The sequence below is a fragment of the Musca autumnalis genome, unplaced genomic scaffold (genome assembly GCF_047663935.1).
Source record: "Musca autumnalis isolate F117 unplaced genomic scaffold, ASM4766393v1 scaffold_1, whole genome shotgun sequence".
In the NCBI taxonomy this organism is placed as follows: Eukaryota; Metazoa; Arthropoda; class Insecta; order Diptera; family Muscidae; genus Musca; species Musca autumnalis.
In genome coordinates this window covers 116,189,985-116,212,171 of record NW_027411644.1, presented here as the reverse complement: position 1 = coordinate 116,212,171, position 22,187 = coordinate 116,189,985, and the positions used below count along the sequence as shown (strand labels likewise).

Below are 22,187 nucleotides of genomic sequence, written 5' to 3'. Positions count from 1 at the left end.
AAATCCTCATATGATGTTTAACCCGACAAAGCTCTAGTGCAAACGCCTTTTAAAACTAAAACCCCATTATTATATTTTTATTTATTGATTTTTGGGCTTTGCATATCTCCCCGTATTACATTTCAAATCCTTTGATAAAAAGATGATATAGCCGATATATGTATGGAAGCCCCATCCTTCGATACCTACCTTCTTCGACAGTTTGAAGGCCTTAATCACATTTTCAACCAATTCAATTGCAGTTTGCCACTTTGCGTTCTTTGGTAGGATAACTTTGGACTGGTTAAAAATCCAAAATTATATTCTACAAATTAAATTTGTTATTGAAACACGCAACAGGCTGATTACAAAAATAGGCGAATGACAACCCTAAAAAAGACATATAAAAAGCAACAAAACCTTTACACAATTCATTCTTAGCACAACCCCTCATAAACGTTTTTTTATTAAATTAAATTGTAAAAGATTACATTTTATATCAGAAGCAATAAAAACAGGACGTTTTTTGAAAAAAAAAATCATTTTATTTTCACCCATAGCAAACCGGTTTCTAAGGACAACACAAAAGACGGCTATAAACAACAACGACCACATTCATATTGAACTCTTATTGAACCTATAAATAATGCCACAACTGCTATGTCTGGAGAAAAATGCTACCTTAATTTGGCTGCTTAACTGGAAAAATCTTTTTTTTTTGGTTCTTCTTTTTTATTTTTGTTTGTCAACGGGAACAACAGAACACAACAATAATAAAAGGAACCTCATAAAACATCGGGCACACATACACAAAGGTTGGCTGCCAAGTGCATATGAGATGGTTCAACTCAGCAGATATTCAGTTCGAATTCCCATAACTAGGGACAACGTTGCAAAAGAAACGAGCTGAGGTCCTTTTTGCCGATGGTGGCAAAGCAATAAAAACCTGCAAATGTTGGAAAGATTGATTTACGAATATTTAATGGTTGAGCGACATCTGCTGTCATAAATTTCCCTATATCGGGTATGAACGAGCGAAGGAAGTCTTGTTTGTCGAAAAATATAGTCGTTGTCTGTTTCTTTGTACCCCCAATAATTGACTAGAACAGAACTGCACAGCACGTGTGAATTGCGTTCATAAAATAGTCGATTTTGTTTTTTTTCTTCGGCATCATCGATTATGAATGAAGTGTCCTGCTGTCCAGTTCAGTCCTTTTTTATGACCAACACATCAAAATCAAACAAAAGACCAAAAAAATGAAAACAAAGCGTAAAATATGAAGAGAAAACATCATCGTGCAGCAGGACACTCTATATTTTTTGTTTGTTTTGAGTCTGGGAGGAAGAAAATAACAAAGTTTTATGGTTTTTTACTTCTGGAATTTTGATGACACTTCTCAATAAAAATGATGGATAAATGTCATAACAATGAGGTAGAATGATAATGGTTTTGAAAATATTAATTTATGGACACTTTTTTTGCCCAACGCCAATTCGTGGAGGGTGTGCCATCTAAAAAAAATGTAAAACCACTAAATATTTATACTAGAAACTAGAACAATAGCGGGTTACCATAAATCCCCGAAGTCGTATCTCCAAAAAAGTCAAAATTAATTTTTGATTGAATCTAATACGTAAGACTAAAATATGTGCTCTTGCAAAATTTCAAGAAAAGGCATTTCGGAAAATGGGATACCATTGCAGATGTTGTTTTCGAAAACCAAGCGTTTCTGCGGTTTTGGTTTCATTATTTACTCCCATTCGTATATGATTGGTAATATCCCATATACTAACCTTCATAAGATTAATATTCCAAAAAAACAATTTTTATTTTATAACGTTTTTTGCTTCTCCTGTAAAATTATTATTTTGTTAGTTACGACTTTTGGCATTTATGGTGACGATATGCAGTACCTGATTAAACGTACACGCAGGGGAAAAATATGATTGATCCAACAATATTCGAAAAGCAAAATATGTATTGTAAAGATATTCTTAGATTCCGTATGTAGTATTGTGACTCCAACAATAGTTTTTGTTAATTACAACAATTGTTTTTGTCATATCCAACTATAGTTTTTGTCTGCTGGACATTATTATCACAGCTGAACTCGCATGTGTCCTAGCACACAGGCAAATTGTGAAAAACGTACTCTTAGTTTTTGCGAACCATAAACAATTAAACGTTTATTCAATTTTTTATATATATTTTTTAATGATTTGCATTGTAGGCGATTTTAAACAACATTTGCTATGTTCCACAGTAGGGCTATAACCAAAAAAATACCACCACATAGCCGTGTAGAGCATGAAAAACTATTATGAAATACGGCGTCAATTTTTCTTTATCGCGAAAAAAGTTTCCGCACCAAATGCATTGAAATTCAGTAATGCATTTTTTAATTTTAGCTGTTATGACAACATATTTGCTTTTAATTAAAATTTTTATTTTTTTGTAATCTAATTTAAAATCATTATCAAAGCATTCTGGACCAATTTGTTCTCAAATCGCGCCATTTCGGAGCATTTTATGAATTTTTGACACTATTGCAGTTTTTGCTTTTTCTTTATAAACTCGTGAATTTTAAGTTTATATTTTTTGTACCTACCGGACAAAAGAATATGGGGTCATTTGCAACGAAGTCGCGAAAGTTACAGGCTGTTTTTGTTGACTTTGCCTGTGAGAATCGTATATATTTTTTACACAAATACAACACCAGTACCACGTGGGGAATTTTGTCCTAATAATGAAAACGCGTTTCTAAGATCGATTCGGTGAAAAAAGTTTCCGCGCCGACTGTAATTACTAAAACCCTTTTGATATTTTTTCTACTTATAATTTTAAATTTGCTTTGTTTGAATAAATATTCATAGAAAAAATACAATTCTCACAGGCAAAGTCATTAAAAACTGTCTGTAACTTTCGCGAATTTGTTGCAAATGACACCATATTCTCTTGTCCGATAGGTACAATAAATATAAACATAAAATTCACGAGTTTATAAAGAAAAAACAAAAATTGCAATAGTGTCAAAAATGCATAAAATGCTCCGAAATGGCGCGATTTGAGAACAAATTGGTCCAGAACGCTTTGATAATGATTTTAAATTAGATTACAAAAAAATAAAAATTTTAATTAAAAGCAAATATGTTGTCATAACAGCTAAAATTAAAAAATGCATTACTGAACTTCAATGCATTTGGTGCGGAAACTTTTTTCGCGATAGAGAAAAAATTACACCTTTTTTCATAATAGTTTTTCATGCTCTACACGGCTATGTGGTGGTATTTTTGATATTTGCAAAAAAGTGCAAAAAGTTATATCCCTATTCCACAGCCTGCAAGAAGCTACTCATTTTTACTACGATAACATTTTTTCCTTTATGTTATCGGAAAAAAATTTAAAAATTAGTAGATTCTTGACCAATTAATTTTTAAAAAAATTAAAAATTAGTAATGAAATATCAAGAAAAATTAATTATTAATTCTTCCTTAAATTTCCCTCTCTCGATTTCGCTTCAGCTCTGATATTATTCTCTTTTCTTCGACAATCCGACCAACTTACCCAATTTTCAGATGAAAGTCATACTCGCACAGTTAAGAAATCAAAGATATGGCTAGGTTTTGTTTACCCCATGCAAACATCTGCAAAATCCGGTCTCCGCCATGTGCCCATGCCACCAAAAGGAGTGCGAAGTGCTATGACTCTAGTGGCGATAAGGTGTATGAGTTGGCTATTTACTACCAATTAACAACAAAACTAATGTCCGATGATTAGGACCTAATACGAACGTATTTTATTAACTAATAAAATACTTTAAAATATTTCTAGAAAAAAGCTTAAAGCTTATAAAGTAGAACGGTCATAAAAGCATTTTGTCCGATAGGAGTATAGGAGAGTATCGAAATGGAAGAAATATATGTTGTTACCAGTACCAGCTTTAGATACAGTTGCTGCCATCGAAAACTAACAACCAAATTGATCACGTTGTTACTCTTAAAAAATGTTTCATTGATTTTGAATCAACGTAGAGTTTCATTGAATAAATGCAAAGTTCCATTAAATAACAAAAATGAGTTTCTTCATTACTCCAATGAAATTTCCTCAATTATGCAATGATACTTCTTTATTAATTCAATAAAGTAGTTAGATATTACAATTCTATTATTGCTGTGAAACTTTTACATTAATACTGTGAAACAATAATAAAAGTTATATTATGAAACTCAATGAAACTCCTTCATTAATACAATGGTTCAAAATCAATGACAAAATTCACTGATACAACGTAATTTTCTTTCAGTGCGTGGATGGGGACAAATTTAATTATACCCTCTATATAATAATAATAAGTTTGATTTGTCGATTTGTAATTTGTTACTTCTGCCAAAATTCACTGAATAAAGTCATTACTTGATAATGAGTTTTTTGTTGGGCAAACTCAAGTTGACAATTAGTTAAGTCCAAGACCTTCACATGTTCATTTGTAATATAAAACTCAAAATCTCTAAGTCTAAAAGCTATTCTCGCAGCTTGATACTTAACCAGAATACACAAAGTTTAGAAATCCAGGATCAAATTCAGGGAGGTTCATTAATACATCTTTTAGACACTTGGTAATTTGGACAGAAATGCCTTATTGTCAAGTGGTACAGAGGTACATATTTAACTGTGAGAGAAAATTCTAATGTTCGTGGTCCAGCTTGATAGACCTTGAAATAGCAAAAATTCCCACAAATATGAATTTTGGTGGAGAGCTAGTGTTTGCCATTATAAGCAATGTCCTAAAAGTCTCCATCAATCCCAAGTGTGCAAAAACAGTTATTCGGGGCCAAAGGTCAACATTTAGGGATTTTTAGGTTTTACGATTTTTTCTTGGGTCTAATCAAAAAGTGACTACAGCAAATATTGTAGACAGAAAAATTCTGTACAAGTCTGGTCTTTATAATTGTTTTCCTAGAAGGAACCATTCTTGAGATACAGCTGTTCTAAAAACACATAATTTTTATGCACATATTCAGACGAACCGGCTAGAATAACCGAAGTTACCGGGTCTGTCCCCGCAGCGTGTTTAGTAGAGTTATTCCATGTTATGGCCCCGGCACATACGGTCCGTTGTGCGTCGCGTCACGCGTTAATAACAACAACCACATGAAAAAAAGTGTAAGTGATGCCAAGTTTGTTCCTGAAGTTTTCATGTGGTTGTTGTAACGCGAAGCTCAACGGACCGTATGTGCCGCTGCCTTTAGAGTCATTTTATGCAAAAATAGCCCATTTAACTCACATGTGTAAACGAAAGCCTAACGGGAACGACTAGGATTTTGAATTTTTGTCCGAATGTAGGGTGTGTTGCGCTTATTACGGAAAAATGTAATTTTCATGGGTGGCGGATCCGCTTCACCGGTTATTCGACCCGAAAGGCCAAATTTAAAAAAGATAAAAAGTGGATATTGTTTGAAAGCTTATGGAAATACCTTACGCATAGTGTGGTTATTTTAACCGGTTCGCCTCATAATGCACTTACGCGGCTAATTTTTAATTTGAACTTTAGATCTCGAAATCTCGAAAATGGTAAGTCTTTTTAACAATCAAACAGACCATTCTTGAGAAAAATCAAAAAAACTGAATAATGCCCCCAAAAATGACTTTTGACCCCGAATAACTTTTTTTGCACACATGGGATCGATGGGGACTGTTAGGACGTTGCTTCTAATGGCAAACCCTAGCTCTCCACCAAAATTCAGTTTTGTGGGAATTTTGCTATTTCCCCTTATACGCATGTCTATTTTGACTGGGCTATAACAGCTGTACGAGAAAGTAAAAAATTGCTAAAAAAAAAACACTTATCAGTACTACATCATCATCAGCATAAGTCACTTCCATCTTTCGAATTTGAACTGCCAAAATTAGTTGTTGTATATTGAATACTCATACAAAAACACAACAAATGTTGACATTTTAGTTGTACAAAAAGAGTTTGTTTTATTTTGTTTCGCGATGCATCTACTTTGGTAATTGTGCCATTATTGACACTGGTCGAAACAGATCATTTATTGCCAGAAGCAAAAATAGTGGTGAGAGAACTACCACCCGTTGTGTACATTAGGGTTATGACTTTTTGACGTTTTTTTCTCAAAAATGATTTCTTGTTGCGAGAATGGGTAAACTTTTGCCGATTAATGACAAACATAAAGTTTATTTTCTTATAGTATTCAAATACCCAGCAAAAATACTCATTACAAATTGACCTACTATCTGATTATTTTAACAAGGGCCTGTCATAGGAAATCAGTAATTATTTTTTGGCCACTAAAAAGTAGATAAATAGGTAGTTAAATAAGAAGTTGAAGTAACCAGAGAGTAACTAATTATTTATCTACTTTTTTGGTCAAATAATAAATTCTGATTTTCTATGACATGCCCTTGTTAAAATAATCATCAGGTCAATTTGTAATGAGTATTTTTGCCTCACAAACCACATCTTTTTTGAAGAAATACTAATGAACGGAAACATTTTTTTCTCAAAAAGAATGAATTTGACTAAAATAACTTTTATTCGATTTAAATATTGAAAAAAAAAGATCACGCACAGACCGCTTTAATTGATATGATATATGAAACAAAGTTGTATATTCATGCTTTACCTTTTTGAAAGCCCCCTATATATCAAGAAAGGCAGCCATTGTATAGTTTGTAAGGAGGTTTGCTGATCTATGTGGAATCCAATTGTGCCTTATACCATAGGCAGACCGCAGGGTTAATTTGCCTTAACTGCCTTAATTCAAATTAATTCGTCCATTATCCACATTCTTAATGCACAGAATCAAACTGAATTTATACTGAATCTAGGTATTTCAATATGACAATACCGTAAAAGACATACCCATCCATATTCATGTAGGATAGAGAGAGCATATTCATTGTAGAGCGTAATTTCGGGGTATGGGGGCTTTATCAGAACTTGGACGTTACTGAATTTAGGTATTTCAATATGGCAATATCGTAAAAGCGAACCCATATTCATGTAGGAGAGAGAGCATATTCATATGCTCTGAGACACAATTTGCATTGCAAACAACAACAAAACAGTTGTTTTCCAGCAATCAGCTGTTTCGTTAATGCAGAAACTGTCGTCTATCAGGGTAAAATTAAATGCATACCTTAATGCAAACTAACGCTGCCGTCTGTCTAGGGTATTAGTTGCAAGGTTCAGTAAACGTTCCATTGTCTTAAATAAAAAGATAGAACCAGTAATTGATCTATAGTCGTTATGTAATGTGTGACTTGGTTTTCCCTTTGGGACAAGTGGAACTGTCCAGATACATATATATAATTGTTCCACAAACATCCCATACAAGGACAAGGGAGACTTCTCTCATATCAATGAGTGCACCCCGATTCATATTAGCTCAATGAACGGCGTGTCTTAAGACACCACTTGTAGAGAAGTTTTACATGGCTGAAATACTCAGGAAATGGCGCCAACATTACTGAGGGATGTTTTCCACCGTTGAAAATTGCTCGATGTTGCTTGGCCGGGAAATCGAAAGTAGAGGACCAATAGGCAAAAACCATATTTGGGTTTTGTATTCTTAGATCGGGTTCGGATTTTATGGCCTAATCTAAACATGGTTAAATATCGACTTTTTAACGCAAATCGGGGCTGTATCTCAGAAACCAATACGAATCTTGTTTTGACCACTGCACCAAACTCGTAGATAAGAGCAGGAAGAAAATATTTAGAGGAATAAAGAACTCGAAAAACTGCATTTATTGCCTCAAATTTTATAACATATATCTAAAAATTACATAATTTGCATATATTTCGCAGCGTATCTCCAAAACTGTTAAATTTTTCTTAATGTTATCTTTGGAAAAAATATTCGCTGAAATGTAATACACAACTCTTCAAAACATTTCATTGTTGTAAAATGCTTCTATTGCGTTCTTTCTTGCGTAGTTTACAACTACAATTTGATAAATATTTCAACAATGCATTGAAATCTCAAATATGAGAATAAACTGGCTGTGTGAACATTGTTTGAAATATGTTTTGTAGAAAGTATGTTATTAAATACCGCGTAAACAACGTGAAATAATCATTTTACAGTTTCAAAAAGTTCTAAAGAATTGGTGGGCACATTATCTGCAATATTTTGCGAAAGGTTACTTGGTTCAACTCCCAACCCTTTAGCTGCTACTGACCAGAATTCCACAAATTGTGTAAACTTTTCTATATTTTAACGATTTTGATGCGCTAGATGCAGTTTTTCGTAGTTTACCAACTTTACACATAAATTCTACTACTTTAGGGCTACAATATTGCTAAAGACTGCAAAGCAAAATTCTTATTAGTTTCTGAGATAAAACCCAGACCAATGGAAAAAGGTGTTGTTTTAGCCCGGTTTCGATGAGGCCATAAAATCCAAACCCGATCTAAAAACCCGAAACCCTAATAGTTGTTTTGTAGTCTTAATATGTACTTTCAGAAAATGCAGTTTATAAGTTGTTTGCATTTTCAGTGTTGCACAGTGTAATATTCCAAACGTTTTTTGTAATATAAAAAAGTTACAAAGAAAAAGTTTAAAGGCAATTTACGAGAAGGAAACCTTTAATGGAACTGGTGATGGGAAGTCAATATAAAATGTCTTTATCAAAGAAGCCAAGCTTAGTTGCGATGCAGATCCAGCAATAGTTTCAAAGCATTCTATGATTTGAATTATCGTTTGCTTAAAAGGTAGTTTTAACGATGCATTAATGTGGTATTAGAGAACGTTTGTACTATTTCTCATATTTAACTCTGCTTAAAAGTTTTTTCATAACTTTTACTCAAAAATCGAGATAAAAGCGCCAGTATAAACGTATCCTTAATGTACTTCTTATATGAAATGAATAGTATAACTAAATAAACATTACAAACACCTTCGAATAGCGACATCTACAAATCACTAGTTAAAGCTTCAAAGTAAACAATTCAAAGCTTAAAAAGTGTTGACAAGTTTTCAGTGACAAGTGATACCAATTTCAAAGGACACGTATTAGCAATGTTACCAATATTTTCTTTTCAAACAGTGTTTTGTAATATCATGACGACTTAACCCCAATAGGGTAATCACTATGGAAATTGCAAAATGTATAATAGAACTCTGAAATTTAAACATACTTTGTAGCCGAGAGTAGAGGGTAGTAGTACCTCAAACGAATTATTTCGCTTTTAATTTACACGGGAGGGCATACAATCGACATTGAATTAAAGTCAACGCACTTTTAAAAAATAAATACTTTTGTTCTGTTATAATATGATTAAAATACAATATGTAAAAAATTATTTAAATGTTAGACCTTGATATTAATGATATGCACCTCGTTGACTGCTTAATACAAAAAATTTAAAGTTTTGACATACTTTGTTGGTATTTTTATTATGGTGCAGTTAAAATTAGTAAGTTTACATATGTATAACAGTATTTTATAAACCCACTGGGTTTCAAAAGTTAATTCCATTGCGTATACCTCACAAAAATCCTCACAAAGTAAGTAAGTACCAAACCCACTGGGTTTCAAATGTCAATTAACCCCATTTTTACTCCGATAACCGATTTTTCCTTTATGTTATCGAAAAAAAATAGTAAAAATGTGTAGAAATGTGCAGTACTGGAACAGACCATATGTTTACACTGGCGTTCATTCATGTTTTCTTAAGGCCCATTTCTTACCCCCTGTTTTTGTAACTATTTTTTTTTTTCGTTCGTCTATATTCGTAATAATTTAGGCATCCGTAGCTCAGCGTCCAGATGACATAAATACTTAATTTTTCCTATACCCGTTCCATATATCGTTAATGGGCCAAATACATAGGGTCCGTTGCGCGTTGAAAACAACAACCACATGAAAAATGTGAAAGTGATGCAAAGTGTGTTCGTGAAGTTTTCATGTGGTTGTTGTAACGCGACGCTCAACCCGCCGTATGTGCAGAGGCCTTAAGAAACCCACATTTAAAAATCAGCGCTCTACATTTGCGCTAAAGCGAGTAAATCGATCTACAAAATTTGACAATTCGTGTGAAAATAATATTTTTACAAAAACAGGGGGTTAGAGTACGTTTAGATTAGCTTTGTCCCTTTACCTTTTTAATAGTAAAAGTAGCAAAAGAGAGAACTGTCAAAATTGATCTCACGTAACAAGTTTTGCACAAAAGTAAAGGAACGGAAAAATAGTAGATCTGGCGGCAATGTCAAAAAACAGACATTGCCGAAAACAACATAAATTTCACTAAACAAAACAAAATAAATTTCATTAATTGTTATTTTTCATTTCACTGGTTTAATTTTCTTAATATTTATATTTATTTTATATTATTTATTTTTATTTTGCTTTGACAGCGCACGTTGTTTTCTTTTTTCTTTTGCCTTAATTGTCAAATCAACAGTTTGACAGATTTTCCATTTTTTACATTACGAAATATGTCGAGCAGAAAGTAGTAAAAGAGAAGGCCATTTTGACATGCTCTCTCTTAAATTTTGCTTCAAGTTTTACTACTTTTTGGGGTTAAGGAACACTTTCCGAGTTAAAAATGGTAAAACTTTAACGTAAAGGAACAAATCTATTTACGAAATCCACTGGATTGCAATCGTCGGTTCCATGTCAATTTAAATGAAATTCACAGAATTTCAGATGAGTTCTGGATTTCATAAATATAAAAATGTCGATTTCGCAAAATGTTAATATTAGCATCATTAAAATCGTTACAATTAACAGAAAACCTCGAAATTGACAACAACGATTATAACGCATTGGCATTTCTCAGATTCTCTCGCGAGAATTAAAACACTTTTTTTCTATGAAAACTTGTTTAATAATTTTAACGTTATATTGTGAAATAAACAATTCCTTATCTTTTCAATTTCGCATAATCCCTTTGCTATATTTTGACAGAAATGAAACAAAAAAAATAATTGCATTTTCGACCCTGAACTTTACGCTAAGGTGCGCATGATACGATAAAGAGAGAACGTTTCATTAAACGTGATTGATTTTTAATGAGCAACCAAAACAAAACATATTAAGGGTTGCCAACCCTCAAGGTCGTTAGGAAATTATTGGATTATTAAAGATGTTTCGTTTTGCATAAGAGTTCATTTAATCGAACCGCATTTTCTTTGGAAGGCGGGTGTGCTTAATTTAGGAATTTTATGTGGAAGGTATCCGAAGGTGTGGGCCCTTATAAACCGTATTCGAACTTGATTTAAGTGAGGCAAATATTACGATGTGTAAAGGTTGGACCCACTTCCTCCGAGAGTTATCGTGAGTATAATTTTATTGCAAAATTTTGAACTTTTGAACCTATGCGCTTCATCCAGACGGAAAGGACAATTTGCCTGAAACGGATTTTGTTCCAACATACTTGGGGTCTAAAACCATTATTTCAATGACTAAATTTTTTATAGTATGATAGTGTATGTGCCGTCTTTAGCCTTGAGACTGAGGGTATAAAAAGTACTTTAAGTCGAAGGTCTCACTAGAGTGTTTTCATTGAAACTTTTAGGTATTTATAGATCGAGTTCCCCACTACAGTAACTTTATGATATCACTCTACTGTGAAACTCGACCTAGGAACCCTTGTTTTCATGAAATTGTTTCAATGAAACACTCTAGTGTGACCAAGGACTAACGGATGTATTGTTTTACTTGAAGTGTTAAAAAACAAGCTTACACATTATTCATGTGGTTGTTTTCTACAACTCAACTCTCACAACGGACCGTATGTATTTGGCCCATTAGTGGGCATTTTCTGAAACCCCTAGTTCGGTTTCGTGTTTTTAGATCGGATCGGAACGACCCTTTTTTCATTGATCCGGACTTTTCATCAGAAACTAATAAGAATTTTGCTTTGCGTTCTTCAGCAATATTGTAGTCCTAAAGTAGTAGAATTTAAGTGCCAAATAGACGAACTAGGAAAAACCGCACCTAGATAAATTGATAAAATGTAGGAACGTTTACAAAATTTCTGGAATTACGGTCAGTAACAGCCAAACTATTCAGAGATGAGCCAAGTAACCTTTCGCAAAAATTTTCCAAATAATGTGCTCAGCAAGTCTTCAGAACACTCTGAAACTGTAAAAAACTTACTTTATGTTGTTTAGGCCGTATTTCATATCATACATTTTACAAAACATATTATAAGCAACGTTCACATAAGCAGCTTATTCTCATATTTGAGATTTCAATATATTATTCTGAAGAGTTGTGTATTACATTCCAGCGAATGGTTTTTCCAAATATAATATTAAGAAAAATTTAACCGTTTTGGGGATACGCTGCGAAAATATACAAATTATAGAATTTTTAGATATATTATAGGTATAATTTGAGCAATAAATAAGGCTATTCGTGTTCATTATTTTTCCAAACATTTTCTTCTTGTTCTTATCTACAAGTTTGCTGCAAATGTCATGGAAAGATTCGTATTGGTTTCAAAGATATAGACCCAATTTAAAAAGTCAATATTTATCCATGTTTAGATAGGGCCATAAAATTCGAACCCGATCTAACAAAATAAAACCAAAAGAGGGTTTTTGTCTACTGGGTCTGTACTTTCATAAAAAACGCAATAGAAGTTGTTTGCACAAAATTACATTGAAAATGTTGCACAGTGTCATTTATTAATAATTTGTTTTTCTAAAATGTTCTTTTGAATATTCAACACAACCATTTTGTGGAAAATTTGGCCATTTTAATATAATTGTAGGCATTATTATGTTGACGTCTCCACTATTTTGTTCTTAAGAGGCATGCATTTTCGGTTGTGATGAAAAACGCTCACCAACAATTCCGATATATTAAATGGTCATAGCTCAATGAAATTTTACACAAAGTTAGATGACACTATGGTTGAAGCTTTTTTAACATTATTTTCACATTTTATTACAGTAATTTTTTAGTTGAGTTGCAATACAAAAGACGCGTACATGCCGAGATTAGGAGCACTACTCTGTCTTTATTTTGTTAAAGAAATAAATAATTTCGTACATTTGGCACAAGTGTGAACTTTGTTTTGACGCGTCAAATTTTGGTTTATTTCGGTAATCTTCATTTATTCCCTAATGAAACTTTGAAATGGCCTAATATTTTGTGATTTTAATTCACCACTAAATACTTAAAAAAGTTACATTTATATTGTATGTGTATAATATCCCTATATCTGTGTAATAATGCCATTAAAAATTGTTTAGAAGTGTAAAATTTTAATTTGACGCTTATTATATGTACGCTGTATGTAAACAGCTGTTTAGTATTTACATCCAAACAATTTTTTTTAAATTTCGTTCACACGTGTACGGACCTAAAATCATTATATCCATGAGGTATATTTTCTACTAATTTTTAATATTTTTCGATATCATATAGGAAAAATTATTATCGTAGTAAAAATTTTAAGATTTTTGCAGGTTCTGAAACAGACATACATTACATCATTAGTCCTAAGCTAGGAATATCAACACTTTATTTTGTACTATTGAACTAAAGGCCGCGGCACATACGGTCCGTTGTGTGACGCGTTGCGCGTTGAAAACAACAAACGTATGAAAAATGTGTAAGTTATGCCAAGTTTGTTCTTGAAGTTTTCATGTGGTTGTTGTAACGCGACGCTCAACGCACCGTATGTGCAGATGCCTTAAAACTGAGTGTTTGTTGCACGTGGTACATATCGCCACATAAGTAAAATAACACAAATAATGGCAACCCTTAAATCATTTTCTCAACACTCACCGAAAACAAATCGAAGAGAGTTTCATAAAGTGGTGAACTGCGGCGTTGTTATGCTTTACTCACAAGGGGGTAGAAGAAACACAAATCATATGGATGAATGGGTATGTACATTTGTCGGTATGTATGTACAGATATGTATGCGCCTTCATCTGCCACCAACAATTAGTAAACCTTTAAGATATTTACTTATTGTTGTTGTAGGTATTTCCACTTTGCACTTTACACTGAATTACACATACACTTGTTACACTTGTTAAGAGAGAGAATTTTGTATTTTTGGCGATAATTTTACGTCAGACTCACGCGATTTTCTGACTAATTTGTATTCTTCTGAAAAACCAAACTAACAAAAACAACGCCAGTAAACACAACAAAATTATTCGCGCCCAATTTTTTCGACTATATAAACAAAACCGGCAAACTTATTCTTGTGAAATTATGACGTCCGACGCTGCTGATGATTCGAACGATGAAAAAATAAGACCGTCGCCAGAACGTTTTCAAGTCGCAAGTTTCACCACAACTGACGTGAACTTTCAGGGCAAACAATAGGAACTTTCATTGCTGTGCGGCGTTTGGTGTGAGTGTGTTTGGTTGGTTGGATGAATGGACGGACGTACGTACGAGCCAGTCTAATTATTGTTGGTATTTTGCCGCATTCTATCAGCTGTTGTTAATGCCGTCTCAGCTGCCGGTTTTATTTTTTGTTTTCATTTGTGGAGAAATCGAAAATTTTTTGTACTTTTTTTCGTATTTCTTTGCGAGTGAGAAACTGACCGCGTGTATTTGTACCGGCGTATTCATTGATTCGCTGATTTTGCACAGTGTTTTTGCCTATTTTAGACAAAATATGTTTTTGTTTTGTGTTATCAAACTGATTTATAGCAATAAGTAACCTTCGATTTACGAACACTGGTAGTGCATTTTTCTAATTATAATTTGAAGTGGCCTTCTTAAAATAGAATCCATGGAATACATAATTTTCGTGAAAAATAATAAATAACACAATGAGAATACCACGAGACTTACAGTCAGCGTCAAAACTGTTCAGTAATTTTTGGTAGACACCTACTATTATTGGTAGACACAACTATGATAAATCAAAGTCTTATGTCAGACTATGAAAATTTTCATGAAAATGTTTTGAGCTTATGGGTAAGAAGGGAGAAAGGGAGCTCCTTCACCTCCGCTCTCTCCTAAAAGCTAAAATATTTTCATGTATTATTTTCAGTGTCTGGCACAAGAGAAACATAAATTCGAAAGTGATCCATCAACTTGCAAGAACATAATCGAACGCGAATCTATAGCAACTTGGGAAAAAAATTAAAATCAATCCTTGTGTAGTGGAAATGTAACGAAGAAGAAATAACAAATTAGCATTACTGTCTGTCTTCTCCAAAGATGCCAAGGAATAAAGCTATTTTCTTTGATTAAAGCAGATTCGACATTTCTGGCCCTAAAATTGCGTATCGAATAAAATTCTATACGCACCGTGAATTATTGATTCAACTGTGGATTATTACGCTATTAGCAGTAGGATTCTCTAGGTCGTACAACTGTCTAGCGAACCGAAGAAATTGCAAAAATGTATCCTTTCTATATTGCACCACCTCAAAAATATAAATTTCTGAACAGTACCCTCAAATAAATTTTCTACGCTTTTATGCAGAAATAGACACTTTGAGATGGCGCCCCAAACTCACTAGATGTTGTAGCAGCATAGAAAAATACATATGTTTGAAGCTGTGTTGGCAGCCGCAGGCCGAAACACCATGGTTTGGTTTCGGGTCAATCCGGTACGAAAGAAGCCGCTGTCATTGGATTGTATGGTATTCGTATGTTGCCTTCTTTCACGAAGTTTTATGAGTGATTTATTTTGATCCTCATCCAGTGTATCATAAGCCTACAAAAGACAAAACATAATACTGTAATACTTTCAAAAATCGAAAACTATATCACATCCGGGTCTAATATACTTATTTATGAGGGACGACAGGGTATTTTTCGAGCGGTCTTCATCGGGGAAAGTAAAGCATTTAGTTGTTCCTATTTCAATCCCACCCATTGCCCCTAAACTTCCCATTCTCAAATTTTGGTTCGTCGATTTCTACGATAACTCCAGGACCGTCAATCAACAGCTGGGTTTGGTTTGAACTGAAAACAACAACTTCTCGACAGAAGTTGTTTCAGTCCGCTTTTCGATTTTTCTTTCCTGAATTATGTTGTCTACTTGCCCACATGAAACAGAAAACAAAAATCTGACATGTGGACAGAGGCGAGTTATTAAAAAATGTTCCTATGGAACTATGGACACTATATCTGACCCCACGACGAGCCCGGACCAGCTTTTGACATCTGCAAATATATAATCATGTGCACTTAAATATTATTATTTGATTTACCTCCACGAACGTGAATTCATAGCAACTGTGTCATCAACTAGAATAAATACTTGTGCAGTGAAAATGTGCCCAAAAAAGACATAAGTGCCAGTACCGTACGCAGAAATAACATATGTAGTAGCGCACCAAAGCTTGTCTGTCGTTCTCGAAAGACGCATTTTATTGATGGAAGCAAATTCGACATTTATGGCCCGAAAGTCGCATAAGGAACAAAACTCTATAAGTACCATAAAACATGATTGTGTCTCGTTTATGGTTTAGAGATCTTTTGCAACCGCCTTGAAATAAATTTTCTACAGTTATATAGTCCGGTCAAAATAGACATTGAAATAGCAAAAATTCCCATAAAGCTGAATTTTGGTGGAGAGCTAGGGTTTGCCATTAGAAGCAACGTCCTAAAAGTCCCCATCGATCCCATGTGTGCAAAACAAGTTATTCGGGGTCAAAGGTCAAAATTTAAGGGTTTTTAGATTTTCGGATTTATTTTTTGAAAACGGTTGATCTAAACAAAAAGTGACTAAAGTAAATATTGTAGACAGAAAAATTATCTACAAGTTTGACATCTATAATTTTTTTCCTAGAAGGAACCATTCTTGAGATGTAGCTGTTCTAAAAAACACATGATTTTTATGCACTTATAAGGGAAATATGCACATATTCAGACGAACCGGCTAAAATAAGCGAAGTAATCGGGTCTGTCCCCCCAAAAAAATATATATTTTCTTGAAGAGCGAAATTATAGCTATCTTCTAAAAAAATTCCAACAAAATCGGAGCGTGTTTAGTGGAGTTATTCAATGATAGAGTCATTTTATGCAAAAATAGCCCATTTAACCCACATGTATAATCGAAAGCCCAACGGGAACGACCCCAACGAAAACTCTCCGATTTTTTCAAGTTTTGTCAGAAGGTAGGGTTTGTTGCGCTGATTACGGAAATGTATAATTTTCAACGGTTGCGGATCCGGTTCGCCGGTTATTAGGCCCGAAAGGCCAAATTTAAAAACCGGGTTAGACCCGGTTCTACTGAACCGATTACTGCAAAGTGGATATCGTTTGAAAGCTTACGGAAGTATCTACCACATAGTGTCGTTACTTTGACCGGTTCGCCTCATAATGTACTTACGCGGCTAATTTTTTATTTGACCTTTAGATCGAGATATCTCGAAAATGGTAAGTCTTTTTTAAGAATCATAAAGACCAATCTTGTAGACAATTATTGAATCTACAACTTTTACTTTAACGGGCTTTTGCTAAGTATTACCGTTTTTGAGAAAAATTAAAAAAACTGAATAATGCCTCCAAAAATGACCTTTGACCCCGAATAACTTGTTTTGCACACATGGGATCGATGGGGACTTTTAGGACGTTGCTTCTAATCGCTAACCCTAGCTCTCCACCAAAATTCAGCTTTGTGGGAATTTTTGCTATTTCGCATGTCTATTTTGACCGGACTATATATGCAGAGAGGTATTAAAGCGGTGTCACAAACGCTCTATGGTATTCGTATGTTGCCTTCTTTCTGGATCCACGAAGTTTTCTGAGTGATTTACTTTATAGTGAGTAAATTCATTCTCGTCCAGTGTATCATAATCCTATAATAAAAACAAATCATTAATACTATATGTATATACATAAAACTGTAATACTCGCCTTTCAAAAATCGGAAACTATCACAGATCCAGGTTAATATATTTCGTTATAATGGGCAACATGGTATCTTTCGAGCGTTATACAGGGGAAATAAAGCATATATTTGTTCCTTGTTCAATCGCATCGAAAACCCATTGCCCCCCCCAACAGTATGATCACGATATTTCCCATTCCCAATTTTTGATTCGTGGATTTTCACGATAACTCCGGACCGTCAATGAGCATCTGGGTTTGGAGTGAACTGAAAACAATAAATTCCCGAAAGAAGTTGTTTCAGTCCACTCTCATTCTTTCCTGTTGACAAGAAGGGCTTGTCTTATCCACAGAAAACAAAAATCTGACATATGGACAGATGCGAGATATTAAAAAAGGTTCGTTTGGAGCGATGAACTCTATATCAGCCTTTGTCCTCTGAAAATATATAATTATATGCCTTAAATATTATTATTTGACTTACATCCACAACGACCAATCACAAGCACGAGTATACCAATACGAAAAGAAAGAATATGATCTATATAAAAAATTCAACTGGAGTCCAATACTGAAGTTACTTTTAGAACATGTGAAAAATATAAACCATTTTGGATGTACAACGAAACATCAGTGAGCGATAAATACATGTCTATGCAAAGTCCATGAAAATATAAAATTCCTCTTGAAAAGTTGTATGAACGAAAGTAATAACACCATTTAGTACTCTAGAGTATTCTACATATATTGTTTGCGATAAGAGCTCCAAGCAATGTATGTTTAGAGAAAGTACCAATTGCAATCGCGCACGATCTACCATCAGTGGTACCAAAATTATTTCGCGCAAAGGTGCGTAAGTTCAGACGTACAATGTAAAAGTCACTCGCATAGATAGAAACAACATAATATGAAGTACAGTAAAAGAATTGATTAACACCTTAAATTCTAAATCCACTTCATTTTTAAGTTCTATAGAATTCAAATACATTTCTTTAAATATGTTGCAGAAAAAATATACGAGAATAAAGTTTTAATTATAATTAGACATCGGATTTTTTCATATTTTTGAAATTTCGACCAATTGTAACTACAGTATTATATAGAATTATATCGTTCCAATGATAGAAATTCGATGTCATATTGAAAATAATCAATAATACGTACAAAAGCTCCAGCTTCTATTGTATAATAAGTGCATTATGTGCATTATAATTTTCAACAATATTCAAAAATCCGATGACTAATTATAATAGACCACTCTGGAAATTATATTTGTAAATACAGTGCAAAATTTAAAGCACAAACTTTGGAGCATCAAGTCACTGGTGAATTTTATTTTATACGTGGAATCAAAAATGTACAACATGTTTCATTTTGTACAGTGTCGGAGTGCTTACGACATGATGCCTCTGCTACGAGCTCATATTTAACCCGTTTTTAAAATAATTGTAAAGTATGTAACACATTTAAATGCTATACATTTTCAAAGTGATGGTCCATTTTTTGAATGAAATGGGATCGGACGTGCACGTATGACAGATCAACTTTATATGGAAAAGATATAACATCAGAAAATGTATAAAGGAATGCTTCCAAAAAGGAAATTCCAACATAAAAATCTCCAAAATAGGGCGTACGCTCCAACTATTTTTGTATTCAAATAATTTAAAATTACTATAACAATATGAAAATAAATTTAAAAAAGCTTTAACATTATTGCCAGTTATATTTCTGTTCCCGAAACCTGCATGAATTTAAAATTTTTTACTACGATTTCCATTTTTCCTTTATGATATTCAAACAATGTTTCAAACAATCGTGTTTCTTAGAAAAAAAATAGTGAAGATGTCAAGTTTGTAAGCTCTGTAATTAAAAGCAATATTAATGATTTCTTTCAGAATTTATTTTATTTTTGTACTCAAAGAACATATTGGACAAAGAAATACTATAAAATAGTTAGTTAGGTTTTATAATCGAAGCAGCCGAAATATAGATATTTATATAAATAAATGGTTTGGAAAACATGCCCATCAATTATTAATAGCCCTGCGTAGATAAAAATTTATTTTAAATTAAAAAATCGACTTACGTCAAAGTATAATTATTCAGTAACTTCTTTTCAGGTAGTAAGAGAGAGATTTTACACTTTGATACGAAAATAGAGAAAAAGGAAAACTACAGCATTTAGCAAGGTAACAGTTGATTACCAAAACAAAAACATTGGCGCCAATTTTCAAACTAATTCCAAAGCAATGAAAAAGTTCTTCAATATTAAGCAAAATAAAAAACAAGTAAAAAAGTATCAGTCGGCTTTGCCGTCAGGATATACCCTCAGCCTGTGTATATTGAAACAATTTTTTCCCAAAATACGTATGTATTTAGGGGGTTTTAAAAATGTTGGGCATTTGAACCGACAAAAATGTTGATTAGTATTAAAAATCAAAAGCTTTGCGGAGGAGATACTAAAAGGAATGGATCGACATTGGCCGTTATTGAAGAGGATCTCCAGCCACAACATATGGTGCCATAGGAGGTTTTTACACTCTTCGGGCTGTTTGCCCAAGAAGTATGAACTTGCCCCTATAAAAATTTTACCGTCGTAATTGAGGCAGCGACTGCAAGTTGCTTCAACAAAAATCAAAGTGATTCGATATCAGGCCTTAAAGTGAACTTATCCGAAATTTTGTGTGGGTGGTACCGGATGGAGTGGACAAATATAGTCCATATTTGAACCTAATCTATACCTGGTAGATATATTAGGATGTGTAAAGTATAGACCAATTCGGCCACTGCCTTCAAGAGTTACCGTACGAACAATGTTTCCAAACAATTTTGAACTTTTGTGGGGGAGGTACCTGAAGGTGTGGACCGATATGGCTTATCTTCAAACTTAAACTATGTTTGGACAAAATATTATTAAGGCCAAATTTTGGATCGAATCGAAGATCCGTTCGAGAGTTATCTGGCGCTCCAACCACCTCACACGGTGTCATAGGGGTTTTTTTTGCAACTTTCAGGCTATTTTCTCAGGAAGTGTGGACTTACCCCAGATGAAACTTATACCGTCGTATGGAGGGCAGTGAATACAAGTTGCTAAAACAAAAATCAAAGCGATTCGAAAGATGGCCCTAAACTGAACTTTTCCGAAATTTTGTGTGGGAGGTACCCGAAGGAGTGGACCGATTGAGTCCATATTGAAACCTTATTTAAGTCTGGTACACATTTCACGTTGGGGTAAGTATGGACCAAATCGGTTACTCCCTTCAAGAGTTATCGTGCGCACAAATTTTCCGAACATTTTCGGACTTTTGTGGGGGGGGTACCGGAAGGAGTGGACCGGTATAGCCCATCTTCGAACTTAAACTATGTTTGGGTAAAATATTACGAAAGCCAAAATTTGAAACGAATCGGTTTATCCGTTCGAGAGTTATCGTGCGCTCCAGCCAGACAGACAGACGGACGGACATTGCTCAATCGACTCCAAATTGTCTGAAACACATTTCGTCCAAACATACTTTGGGTCTAAAACCATTATTTCGATGAGGCACATTTTGCCCGTATGAAAGTGTATATACCCTCGTTAGCATAAACATGCTGAGGGTATAATAATTAATATATTAATAAAATAATCAATAAATATGGTTGAATCGTTATATTTATAGTATTTTTCCACAAAAATCAGATAAACTTTGAGCAGCTGACCATTAGCAGATGATTCAAAAACAGCTGATCGAACTTGCTAAATGTTGCTGGCAAAAATTCTTTCAGCAACTTTTAGCAATTTCTCAGCAAACAACTGTCAAAATTGTTCTCCCACTTCGCTATCTTTTACTGAACTTTTGTGTAAAAAGACAGCACTTAGTAAAATTTTGTAATAATTATTAGAAATTATCAGGTAAAAAAGACACAGCTATAGTTTTTATTCGAAAATCTTTCAACATTCTCTGAAACAGTCGAGGCTTCGGAAATATTAATTTTTAATTCCTCCTGTTTACTGTTGAGTGAGGTTAGCCGGCCAGCGAACCAAAACAAATTCAAATTCGTCACCCCAAGAATATGAATTTCTGTATACAACTGTTATGTACTTGTTTATAAGGGACAACCGAATATATTTCGACCGATCTTTAATAACGCATTAAATAGTTCAATATCGCCAAAACCCCATTGTCCATGACCACAGTTACATATTTACAGGTGCGAATGGTCGAAAATTTTTCCTATCCGGCAACCCCGAACCAGTTTTTGACACATGATACCATTGTAGCATAACTAAATACAGTTTAATGTGTCTACTTTTATTTACCATCACATCTACCCATCGCAACTACTTCAATTCCGATACAATTCCTAATCAGGGAGATTTTTAACATTTTAATTGAGATCTCATTCCTGCAACTTCCGGAGAGCAGTC

At 33.8% G+C, this 22,187-nt stretch overlaps 1 protein-coding gene across 1 annotated transcript in view; it reads right to left on the bottom strand.

Annotated features, from left to right (window-relative positions):
* Positions 1 to 14,555, bottom strand: part of Naam (Nicotinamide amidase) — a 109,815-nt gene extending 95,260 nt beyond the window's left edge. Inside the window, exon 1 of the mRNA XM_073989145.1 lies at positions 13,751 to 14,555. The gene's annotated coding sequence lies outside the window, so the exon portion shown is untranslated. The remainder of the gene's footprint in view (positions 1 to 13,750) is intronic.
* Positions 14,556 to 22,187: the final 7,632 nt, after the last annotated feature.